This window comes from Mizuhopecten yessoensis, unplaced genomic scaffold (assembly GCF_002113885.1).
Source record: "Mizuhopecten yessoensis strain PY_sf001 unplaced genomic scaffold, ASM211388v2 scaffold431, whole genome shotgun sequence".
NCBI lineage: Eukaryota > Metazoa > Mollusca > Bivalvia > Pectinida > Pectinidae > Mizuhopecten > Mizuhopecten yessoensis.
The window spans coordinates 2168478-2181358 of NW_018403543.1; positions in this window are offsets into that span (position 1 = coordinate 2168478).

The following is a 12881-nucleotide window of genomic DNA, read 5'->3' on the forward strand; positions in this document are numbered from 1 at the left end:
GGCTTAAACGGCATGGGTCTTTTTTCAATTTTTATGCCAGTATATCTATTTACATTTCTGTTGCAAAGCATTCTGATAAACCTATCAACCAAAATGTGTCACACACTTATAACTTAAAGAACCATAACAATCTTTTCAAATCGGAAATTTTTTTCCGACTATGATAAATTCCGTCATTGCTTAATTTCAGTTTGATTGGTTACAGAAAGAGGAACCTGTTAGTAAAATCCGACATTATTTATATTGACACATTAAAAGATTAATAGATTTAATAGGATATTAGTGGACGCAGGCATTGCTGCCTCTATATCCACACCAATGTAATTTTAACTGCAATGTGGTAAACATAAAATAAGCCCATACATAAGACGCTGTATGATCGTACTGCAACTCAAGATCTTTACAGAATTCGTCCAAGTTTTGTTCAAAGTCAAATACGTAATGAGATGAAATAAATTCTTTGAGTGAATTAATGCTTTCTAATACTTAGATGACAATTTTGTTTGAGTATTTTTTTTTACCGTGTCCACGAGTTTTTTCTTTAATTGATTATGCTTTATTTAGGTTTTTCCCCAGGGTTTTGGCGTCAGTTCGTCAAGTTCTTGAAACAGGAAAGAGAGTGTTGTCACATTCAGATTGTTGACGTAAAAGTGGTCGCTTGTCCAAATGGTGGGAAAGTCCCGCAGCACGTGTTCCGTATTCTCCGCGGTTTAGGTGTTATCGATCCTAGTGTCCTAATAACTGCAACGATCGTCATTATTCTATTGTTTTAATGACGTGTCTGTTTGTGAGTAGAATACACGTGTGTGCTTGAGGTGGTTTGTTTGTATATTTGCCTCTTTTGGATAGCGCGGTTCTGATGCCAACTTTAGAGTGCTGCTTCTCTGAAATGTGTACCTTGCCAAATGCACCCAGCACGGTAATCAAACCGGACAAATTATACGGTCAACGGGTAAACCAGTCATATGCTGAAATATTTTTTTTCTATGATTTTTTTTTTCAAATGATAAATATAATTCTTGAACTAGCGCGCTTCATGCAGTTTGTTATTTCCAGACTGAAAGCCGTTCCATTTGCTTTAAAAAATCATTCGGGCGTTAACAAACAGCGTAATGATGAGTTATTTCAAGCTTTAGAACATTCATAAAGACACATTCACAAGTGTTTGTTTATTTTTAGTTGTTCCTACTACAGGTTGACGATCAGCGTTTGAGACGATTCGGTTACTTTTGTTTTGACAGATGAACATACCAATGTCTGAATATTCCTAGAAATGCTTTAGCTTGCTTCACACGTTAAGATGTCGTCTCGCTTTCCTGCGGCCGTAAATCAAAGAAAATTAAAGTACTAAACAAACAAATGGCTGTATACACCAGACATACAGCCGGCTGTGTAACTGGTTTAGAGACAGTCTTTGGGGACAAGTGTCTTTCCAACAAATTCCGATCAGGAACCACCGACGGGCGTGGCTGGTGTTATATAGTTGGGGAATTGCTTAAAACATAAATGAAACAATAAACCGACCACTAAGTATGTATAATTTTGTATCCTCCGGATAATATAGTTATTACATATATATATATATAATCGTAACACCGCGATCTTTTCCATTTCATGTATTTGTTTTTATAAAATTGGTGATCCACATTAAATCGCCGACGCGGATTTGAACATGGGAGATACCCATTGGAAGTTTATGTATAGATTCGTGTTCACAGGTTTAAATGTCAAGAGTGGAATAACAACTAACTTATCGTCAGCAATGGTATTAATGAAGATTAGATATCAACGTGTGAAGATATATAGTCAACACACACAAAAAAAATATTTTAGCACATTTTTCGTGATTTGTTAGGAAGTTAAATTGAAGTATTTGTTAACTGATGTTGCTTTGGGTGCTGTTCGGGCTATCGCCCACGCTCCCAGGATTAGCGACATGGTCGAACAAATAGAATAGTTATGCAAACAATGATTGTTTGCGTTGAGCAGTCCTGGAGTGAGTGTTTTCGAATATGTGATACTTTATAATATTTCCCGATACCACTTCCGGTCAACCGTGTTATGCGTTTCTCGTAATGCGATCCCATGCCATGAGTAATTTTACAGAGAGATCCCGATGCGACCCCTCTTCGGAACCGTTCTAACTCTGTTTGGCTGGCAGTCTCGTTCAACAAAATGCAAGTGTCTGGTTGAAAGAGACTATTTGGCTGGTGAACGTATCAAAGTAGTACCTAGTCTCGTTCAACCAGACGCTTGATCACTTGTTATTAGCTTGCGCAGGCAACAAGAGTCTGGTTGAACGAGACTAAGTAGTACAGAACAAACAGTGGAACTCTCCTTTCCCAGACCAAAGTTCCGGTTTGAGTTATCTGGGTCTGCTCGCTGTCAGCAACCGATCATGGAGAGAGGAGTCCAAATTCTTTGTCGCCACGAAAGGTAGATAATTTATCAGAAAAAATACTGGAAAAGGAAAATACTGAAATGTTTGACGATGAATAATATTGGGAAACGTTGTGTGTGATGTATCCGGAATCTAGTAACACGGACAGAAAAATTGAATCAGGCATCGCCTGTCCGATTCTTGCCTCTGTTCTGTCGGAAAGCTGGTAAAAGTTTTTTCTTCTTGAATTATTAAGTATATTATATGTTGATATAAAATATGTATAGCATAACAAATAACTTCTATATATCATCACATACAATAATATACAATAATCGGTAACAACTATTGTCTTTCTTAATATCGAGATAATTACTTTTTTCTTAAAGATACATGTATGTACATGTATACCAACTTACTCATGTACCTTGTGTCTGTAAGCAAGTGTCATTTCGAATTCAAATTTCAACTCGATATCATAATCAGTTTCTTACAACACCAAATGAGTTGAACGAAGGACGTTTTTTTACAGTTCTTCAATTTTGATAGGAGGTCTTTGTTTTGTTGGTTTGGTGTGTTTGTGAGTTTGTTTTAAGATGTGGGAGGTTGGTGAAGTTTTAAAAACACAAATATATGGCAGTTTCGTAACAGTGGGATAGACAACAATGTGACACTTTCACAGCTGGTCATCTGAGAAAGGATATCGATATGTAATCCTGGTTCTATTTTATTTTCAGAACTTAAGTCGCAGATTAACTCCGATTAAATACCGTTCATATAATACCAGCCTTAATCACGTATTGAATTTGTTACTTATATCTTTATCACATTATCATGTATTATACAACACCTACACGGAGTTGAATTCGATAGCGCTGTAATTGAGGGGGTGGCGTTTCCGTTAAGTAGAAACTTCACGGTTGTTTTAATGGGGGTCTTAGTGTCATTTTAACGATTATTTTACTGCTTCAGACAATGAAATACATGTCGGTTGTGCAACTCATCGTTATGAGGTCGTTACACCAATCAATAACAATATAAAGCTGGCATTGACCATTTAATCGGTTGAATAAAACATGCGAACCATGTAAGGTCTATGACGTTTACTTATGTGACCTGCGGTTCCCAATTTAATATTCCAACTTCTAGCTTCTTACGTCTAATTTCTAATACCTAGTTTATAATTTCTCATTTCTAATGTATTTGTTATACCAAGCTTCTAACTTTTGGTTTCTAATATCTGGTTTTTAATTTCTAGTTTATGATTTCTTATTTCTAATATCAAGCTTCTAACTTTTGATTTCTGACTTCTGGTTTTTCACACTAAGTTTCTAATTTTTGGTTTTTATATTTTTACTTCTTAAGATATTTTTCTTCATTATGATACACAGTATACTTTTGTCGAATCATAATTAAGAAAGAGGAAAATAAATTTAAAAGATTGAGAAAATCAATTAAATGAAACAGATTAAAGTCAGTCTTTAAAAGAAGTTATATATTTCTATACAAACAGCGCATTTAAATTAACTTTTATTTTGTATAAAATAAATCATTTATAAAAATGATCTTGTTCCACCATGACAAAACGTTGAACAGTTTGTTTCAGTTTATATTAAAGACATTTATTGCCAAAACATTTGAACAAGGGATTAGGCAGATTATATTACAACTTACTTGTAACATAACCTTCTCCCGTCAACAAGAATTCAAGCAAGATTTGATAGAATTATGCACATGTCTACAAAGTATATTTTGAGGTCAACCGAAAATGTTTGAATTGCTAAACAAAAGAAGCTCTATACTTAATTCTATAGCAAATACATTAGTTCTGAAAAATAATACGTCTTGTATTGGTTAAAAGTTTAAATTCCAAGAAAAAATGAAAGGCATTCTCACATAGATGTCCACAATTAAACACTAGAGTTCTACTCTAGATTCCGCTCCACAGTGACAAGACGTGACCCATTTTGTAACGGGATATGGTACAGGGGAGAGAAAAACTCAGACTCGGTATTAAGACTGTGACTGATCTTTCCACTATACGTTTACTAGACAATATAGTCCGAATTATTCTGACGTTTTATCAGCTTTTTTCATATCGGTCTGTCGTCGATTGACGACAGAACTCCGGCCCTCTATAATATGCGGGAAATATGCGTAGGCCGGCGAGATTTTAGTCACGTGGTTTTAGAAGGCGAAGCTATCAAAAAACTAGAGTAAAACAGAATAAGTTTGAAAAAATATGTTTTTAGTGATTGTATTGGTTGTTTGAGGCATGTTATGTATGTTCATCTTGTGCATAAAGAATAGATCTTTCGATCCATGGGCGACATGTGTGTGAAATTGACGATTTGTTTCTAAAATAAAAGTTTGAAGTTCGCTCCGGGCGCGGGTCGCATATTTCCCGCATATTATAGAGGGCCGGAGTTCTGACGTTAATCGACGACAGACCGATATGAAAAAAGTCGATAAAACGTCAGAATAATTCGGACTATAGACCATAATGAAAAATGTCGAACAGAATTTTTTATTTTCGACCGAAACTTACAATATTTGCTATCCTAGTGACTAAAGACACGTTACTTCTTTATCATGTTTAAGGTATAACTTCTATTTCCGGATTGGAGGGACACCAATGTGTGCCTATCTACCATAGAACGTCCAGACTATCGAGTTTCCACTTCACATTACACATGTTTATCTCCGGATTGCACATGTGTACGTATCTATCATAGGAAGTCCGGATTAGCGAGGTTTCACTATATATTGTACATGTATAACGTCTATTATGGTCCGGATTGAAGGGACACCAATATATACGTACATACATGTATGTAACTACCACAGGGCGTCCGGACTGATAAGGTTCTACTGAATCACGTCTATCCTATGCCGGATAGACAAGGTTCTTATATGAATATTTATAATTACTATGCGGTTATCTTTAAATAGCAATCTCCTTTATTTGTACTTTTAATCTAATTAACAATGAATGTTAAAAAACAAACAAGTAAACCTTTCCAAAAGTACATTGATTATGTCATAACGAGTTTAAACTAATTAGTGGGCCTCTTTGGGCAACACTGCAATTCACATTGTTGTAAATTATCTTTAAAAAGTATTTTAGATTTTAAACTGCGTTTGAGACATTGGTATACGTTGCATTCACCTAACATACAACACAATTTTCAGGCTGATCAGTAAAACAATACAAAACCACATGGAATCCAAATAAACGCAACCCATGTTTCCAGGTTGGTATCTACATGTATATCGATGCACCGACTTCTAGACCTGGCGTTATTCGAAAAGCTGCAGCATTCCATATATTTTAACGCCCTGTATCATATATATTATATTTTGTAGTTGCTCTGAATTTGTAAAAATAAAACAATCTTTTACCTTCAAGGTGGGTTTTTTTTCGAGCGGAATCGCATTTCGTTTTGATTTTATTTATATTCCTTGTTTTTAATGAAAATTATGTTTTAATTGAATCTGTAGATGTGTTATGTAACTGCGTGTGTACATGTCGCATGCGTACAACGTGCACCATCCTGTGTACAATCACCACGTGTTGCCGTTTCCCACTTCCTGTTGGAGTAATGGCTGCCGGGGGAACATTTATACTGTAATATTGTCTGTATATAACGGCACATTCTTCGTATCCAAAGCGTCCCGTTTTTACCATAAATGGGAGAGAATCTTTTCAATGACAGACTGGGATATTTTATATTCCGAGAACCGCTGTTGCCTATCAATTTGTCGGCTGCCTCAGAGGGGGGGACATCTAACTCACTTTAACTAACTATGGTGCGAGGAGAAGTCAGTCAAGACAGATTAAGCGCCCCAATCAACTGACACTCCTACCGAATCTTCACTCGGGGAGGTGTGATGACACCTACATGTACACGTGTCAGGGATGGAGGGAGCTGTCGCCATCAAATATTTCTTCACACTACTTACCGCTCGGTAACGGCTAACGACGACGGAAGGGTACGAGGATATTGACAACTAAATATTACCTCGTAATCACCTTACCTATCACAGTATCAGTGTACAATTAACGTGTGGCTGTCTTCTGTTGTGGGGCCAATATCAATGTACGCAGTCACAGGGACTTGAGAATTTGATACTGCTATATTACGACCTAAACTAAAATGTACACAATAATTTAACACGTTTAAGGCCTTTTGATCAACCTTTGGTGAAAATACAACCTCAAATGATAATATTTACGAAAAAGGAGGGAAGCTTTCGATGTCGAAAATCGACCCCATCTTACTTTCTTGCACAGGAAACCACATTTCTAGTTGATCTACAAAAAATGCTTAGTACCGTTGGGGAAAAAAGATTCTTTTAAAAACCTCATAACAGTATTTGCATGTAAAAGGTATTCTCCTTCAGCAAACATTATTTCCGTTTCGCAGTCATAGAGCCACTTTTTCCATATTCACGAGGTTAACGTCAGCCACGTGCCGAAACATGTGGTGTTGATTGACTGGTTATTTTAGGGGGGGAAATGGCTGCGCCTTTCGGAAACACACACGCCAATCACATCACGTACATGTACATTGGGTCGATTTTTCGACATAGAGAACTTTTCTATCTTTTCGTTTATATCATTATTGGGATAGCATTTTTAATTAAAGGTGATCAAATCCCCAAAACGTGTAAAATTATTCTGAGCACCTTAATTTAGGTCCAAATACAGCGGTAACAAATTATCAGGTCCCTGTGGTACATTGTATGTACGTAGTCTCAATCTTTAACAGATGCTTCATGGTAGCGTACGTCTTTGTCAGATAAATGTCTTAAGCAGCTGAAAATATCGTAAAAGACCTGACTTCAAACTGACTGTAAAAGATTTCAAAATACACAGAAAATACCAAAAGAATGATAAGCGTATTTTTTCCCTCAGTTCCTCTAATACAATGATACAAATATTGTTTCCCTGAGTTATCCTAATACAATGATAAATTCCTTGAGCCACACTCATACAATGATGAGTGTATTGTTTTCCTGAGCCACACTCATATAGTGATGAGTGTATTGTTTCCCTGAGCCACACTAGTACATTGATGAATGTATTGTTTCCCTGAGCCACACTAATACAGTGATGAGTGTATTGTTTCCCTGAGCCACACTCATACTATGATGAATGTATTGTTTCCCTGAGCCACACTAATACAGTGATGAGTGTATTGTTTCCCTGAGCCACACTCATACAGGGATGACTGTATTGTTTCCCTGAGCCACACTCATATAGTGATGAGTGTATTGTTTCCCTGAGTAACACTCATACAGTGATGAATGTATTGTTTTCCTGGGCCACACTCATACAGTGATGAGTGTATTGTTTCCCTGAGCCACACTAGTACATTGAAAATATAATGTTTCCATGTATTTTCATATACAATTGGAGTATTTTCCATGCAATCTTCCCTGATACAACAATGAGTTTATTGTCCACGTGAACTTTTATAATAAGATATTGGTTTTCATATGACCTACTCGGATACAACAAAAGGTGTGTTATTCCCGTGGTCTTCTTTAATACAGTGATAAATGTCTCGTCTCCGTATGGCGTGAACGGATACTCACATAACAACACCACGTCAATCTACATTACGTCGGCGTTGACCGGTGCGCACGCCACCGGATGCACATCTCGGGATCCGAGTCCTGTCCTGGGGTCTCTGTAGATTTGGTATTTTGTGTCAATAAACAAACACGTTCGATCCTACTTTATTCCCATGGTCACTGCATTTAGTACAGCGACAAGCATTTGAGTTGGGTTTCATTTTATTGCTGGGGCAACTGTCGATTTGGTACACATGTGTTCCGTCAATAAACAAGTTCGTTAGTTAAGCCTTATATTATTGCTGAGATCACTGAGAGTTGGCTATAAACAAGCAGGTGTACGCTGATTAGATCTCATTGCTCTTGTTGGAGACACTAGAGTTAAATTGTTTCGTCAATAAACAATACATGCTATCTATATGTATCGATGTTTTCACTCTGCACGCAGATACGTTCAACCAAATTATTTGTAAAGTACAGTTAGGTTTGGATGACCTTTTCAGCAAGTTCGGCCTCGATTTCCCGATGATTCCTTGATTTCCCGAAGTTATTATTTTTCCCCAGTAGATACTCTACCAGTTTCATATTTCTTTGTGTAACGTCATATTCAATGTCGATTAAGTCATCCGGCAATGTTGTAATCCAGAAGAGGGATATGACACCTTAGTTTTGTGTAAGTTACCGCTAGTTCTATACTGTCATATTTAATGAAGCATTTTCACTGTCAGGAATTCAAGACTCCCCGGATGACTCGCCAGAAAACACATGGTCATCAACCCTTGATTGAGCTTCATGATATTGGTAAGTGAAACTTGATGGACAAGCTAGACAAAAGACAGTTTTCTCTTAATGTTAAGACTTTTTTCAGCTCTGCATAATGTCATTTGGTCTCCCCCACTTTCGTTAGTTTATTGCACGAGTCGTTACAGTCTAGCACTATGATTTATGCTTAGTTTACATAGGCGATATAATTGCCTCTGGCAAAATATTTTACAACATAGCTTAGAACCTTGCAAAGGTGTTTGACCGTCTGGAAGCTGGGAAACTCAAAGTCAAGGTCATGAATGTACGTTGTCTTTTAAGATTGTTTCATACCTCATAGACCGCGAGAGGATCGCCAAATGTTGGCCAAGACCTACGTAGTATTGCTGAGGTACAGACAATCATTGGCCTATGTTGCTACTACCGGCAATTGTCAAACCGTTAGTATGATTAACGGAGAAAGGCATTAAGTTCAAAAGTACAACTGAATGCAATAATAATCACACTGAAGAACCGAACGCATACCCAACGCGCATGGATGCACGTCCTTCAATGACCTTAGCTGTTGATAAGACGGTAAACAAAAGAAAAGAAAGAAAAAAAACACTGAAGAACGCGTTTATCGAAGTACCAATTCTTGCGTTATCATTATGCGGGAATGTTTCATGAGCAGGGTTTTGTCGGTTCTGTAATTTGGAGGAGAGATCAGTTGCATATGCCAGGAAAAAAACCCATCATTATCGTATGAATAAGCTCATATATTTTGTCGCTAAATAGAAACTTTTGAAGAATTATTTGTAGGGCAGAAGTTTCGGACTAACCGCTCTAATGGTGTTGAAAAATATATAAAAAAAACACCGGAGGGACTACTCGAGAGATGGATGTAGGTCAACAGTCCTACAGAGTAGTGTGCATCGTCAAGGCATCAAGCATTGGAACGCTGAAAACAAACAATCGAGAAAACGACACTTTGGGCTCCTGATGTACCGCTAGAGGTGACAAGGAAGGACGTGACACCCCTACGGTGCTATTGGAACAACAAGACAACGGATATAGTGAGCTGGTTGTAAGTAAAAAGGCAGCAAACTCCTTCTAAAAGGACAAAATTATACACATATTCTTTCTGAATTGTTCTTGGCGTAAACATAGGAACTACTATCCATAAACGAATGCCTGGTAGGTGTTTCAAAGGACAAAAAGACAGTTTGCAACATACCATTGTTCCGTTAACAAAGAGAGAGAGAGAATAAAACTGCCAACATGGTTACAGAAGAATCGCTCCGAAGCAAATATTAGCGTCAGTATAATCATGACTGAAATATAAGATAGCAGATGTATTGTTGTGGTGTTATTATTGTTTACCTCGAGACGAATTACATCGGAGGCGTCGTTAGTGAAGCGAATTAGTATGGTTAAGGTAAGTGAAGATTCTAGTTCATTATGTACAACCTAACATAAAGCATTTTTTCATATAAACACAACACATAAATGTGGGTGTGGCCTTCGACTTTTTATTTCACTAAATAGTACATATAAACGCATAGGCCTTTTTCTTTTATATATCTTCCTTCATCTTCCATCCTTCCGCCCTTCTGCGAGCTCGCATCTACGGTATCCAATACTCGGAGAATCCAGACATCGTTGCGGAAAGCTCGTCAGTCCCTATTTGTTGAAAAAGAGTAATTAATCAATGTTAAATCACACGATAAAAACTAATTTTCTGTCTAAGTTAATTGACCTTCAAGACTCGAATGACGAACGTGACATTAAAACCACGTTATTCACCTATTGACACTCGTGTCGCACCTGTATCACGTGCATTTACACGTAACCCGTCCCTACACGAGTCACTTTGACTTCTAATCAGACACTACAATGTTTACCAACAACAGTTTACTGTGACTATAATAGATGCATTTTCGTTGTTTGTTTGTTTGTGATTGAACATCCTCGCCATAGCCAGAGTCAAATGAGGACGGAGGCAAGGTCAGTAGTCTTACTTGCAGTCAGATGATCATGGTCACCGTTATAGTTTACTGCCGTGTTTGTCAATGTTAATTCAGAGCTTGATTTAATGTGATATGCGTATTGATTCAAACGCTATTGGTACTACGATTTTACAAGTAGTCTAGTACTTCACAATCTACCCAGTTCTAGAATTGAATATTCTAAAAAATGAGGATGAAAGGCAGGGAAAGAGGATCAGAGATTGAAGACCCATAGTCTAGTTCGGCTTGACATAGTCTTGGCTAGTGCGTAGCATTTTTAGACATGTCAATGGTTTGACAGCTTATATAAGGCTTTCATGTACCCGTATAGTGCATCAGGTGGGTCTTCGCTGGTTTGTTGAGAGAGGATGCATGCGTTTTTCGTTTTTATTGAATGTATCACAATGACTGTACATATTTCTTAGTACATGTTCTAAGTTGGGATAAATATGTTGAACACTAGTTTAGCAGTTTGTGGTGAATTTGTGTTAACATGCCTCATTCCGGGTACAAGTGGAAACGAGACCCGTCAAACGTTACATATAATCATTTAGATGCTACCTAATTATTTAGATAATGTTCCAGTGATAAATTATTTACATTTCATATTCATGCAATGCTTTGGAGGATTTTCGGGAACACTGAAAGCCTAGAACCGTTTTAAATGTCTAGACTCAATTTTCGAATTGTGTCGCACGATTTGAGCACAGAATTCATACAAGAGCCTGAGAATGGTTTCATGCAAACAATGCGTCAATGTGTGCTACAATAATGGGCTTTTAACAAAAGCAAAATGTTTGAAAGGCAACTGCAATAAAGGTTAGATGTAGCCTCTGACACTTTTTCATTATGCGTCCCAAAGCTGTTAAGATGTCTATCAGGAACGTACGTAACAGTAAAAAAAAGAGTTAACCCTTTTTTAAAAGACCGTAATTCTCTACCAATCGTGTGTATACATGCGTGTCAACATATATGCCGTTTGGGAAAGGTTTTTTTCCAAATGTTTTTATGAACGTCATCTTCATTGACTAACTAAAACGTGTAAGATGTGCACTTTTAATGTGTCATGTTATATACGGCTTATTTCTTTATTTCAGTAAACAGTTTCCAAAACTACATGTCGAAGTTCCAAAGAAATGATTTTTTTTTTTTATTACCATACATTGATTTCGAAAACAGAATAAGGGGACTGAACATAGCCTATAAAAGTGTAATGCAAATTTTTTTTGAAAAATTGATGCTATTTCACTGCCGGTTACAGGCAAATAAAAACAAAATAAATGGTTCTTAGTTGATTAAATAAAGTGTGGTGGCTGCCTTTGTCTCGTTTTTATATCCGCTCATAACAAGTTGATGATCGGCAACCATGTGAGGTGGAGGGGCCGCGTCAGCCACCTCCTGCAGGACGATTCTTTTTCCAGAATTTGTTCAATGGAAGAAAATATTGGAAACAATTGCATCGGTGTTTCATCTTCAGAGAACAGGTATTGATTGTTACGTCATTGGTTTGTGTGAGAAAATTACGTCGTTTTCTCAAAAATTGATGACGTTACTCTCACAAACAAATGACGTAACAATCAATACCTGTTCTCAAGAGAAGATAACTCTGCAATACGCAAAGACGGAATATATCTATTGTGAACAATTACAACACTTTTGAACTATTTTGATTTGATTTGATTTTCCGACCTTTAATCAAATAACTTACCATAGACGATTAGGCCACTGATATATAGTATATCTGGTTTATTGAACCGTCGCAGTATTAAATTTCATCTTTTTTTTATCACCTGTCAGACATTATCGAAACCATAACATATCTACTTAAGTCGTAATACTTACGATGAGCAAAGAACTCTGAACAGATTTTTCCCTGTATTATCATTTTGTGCTAATAGAACGTTAAGTTAATGCAAATCAATAGGTATTCGAATTATTTCAAACATCACGGAGCCCAACAAACAGAAAATTTTGTAAAACGTATAGGAGATAAAACAGGGATTAATAAGTAGTTAGTGGCAAAGCTTTGGGGAGTACAGAGGTAAGTGTGTGTTATCATATGATACAGATATAAAAACGCCTGTGTGTCGAGTTAATCACATGGAAAACTGCCATTGTTTCTCTAGCATAGAAGTAGCTATCTCTTCTGGATATCGTCTCTATTCTCTCGC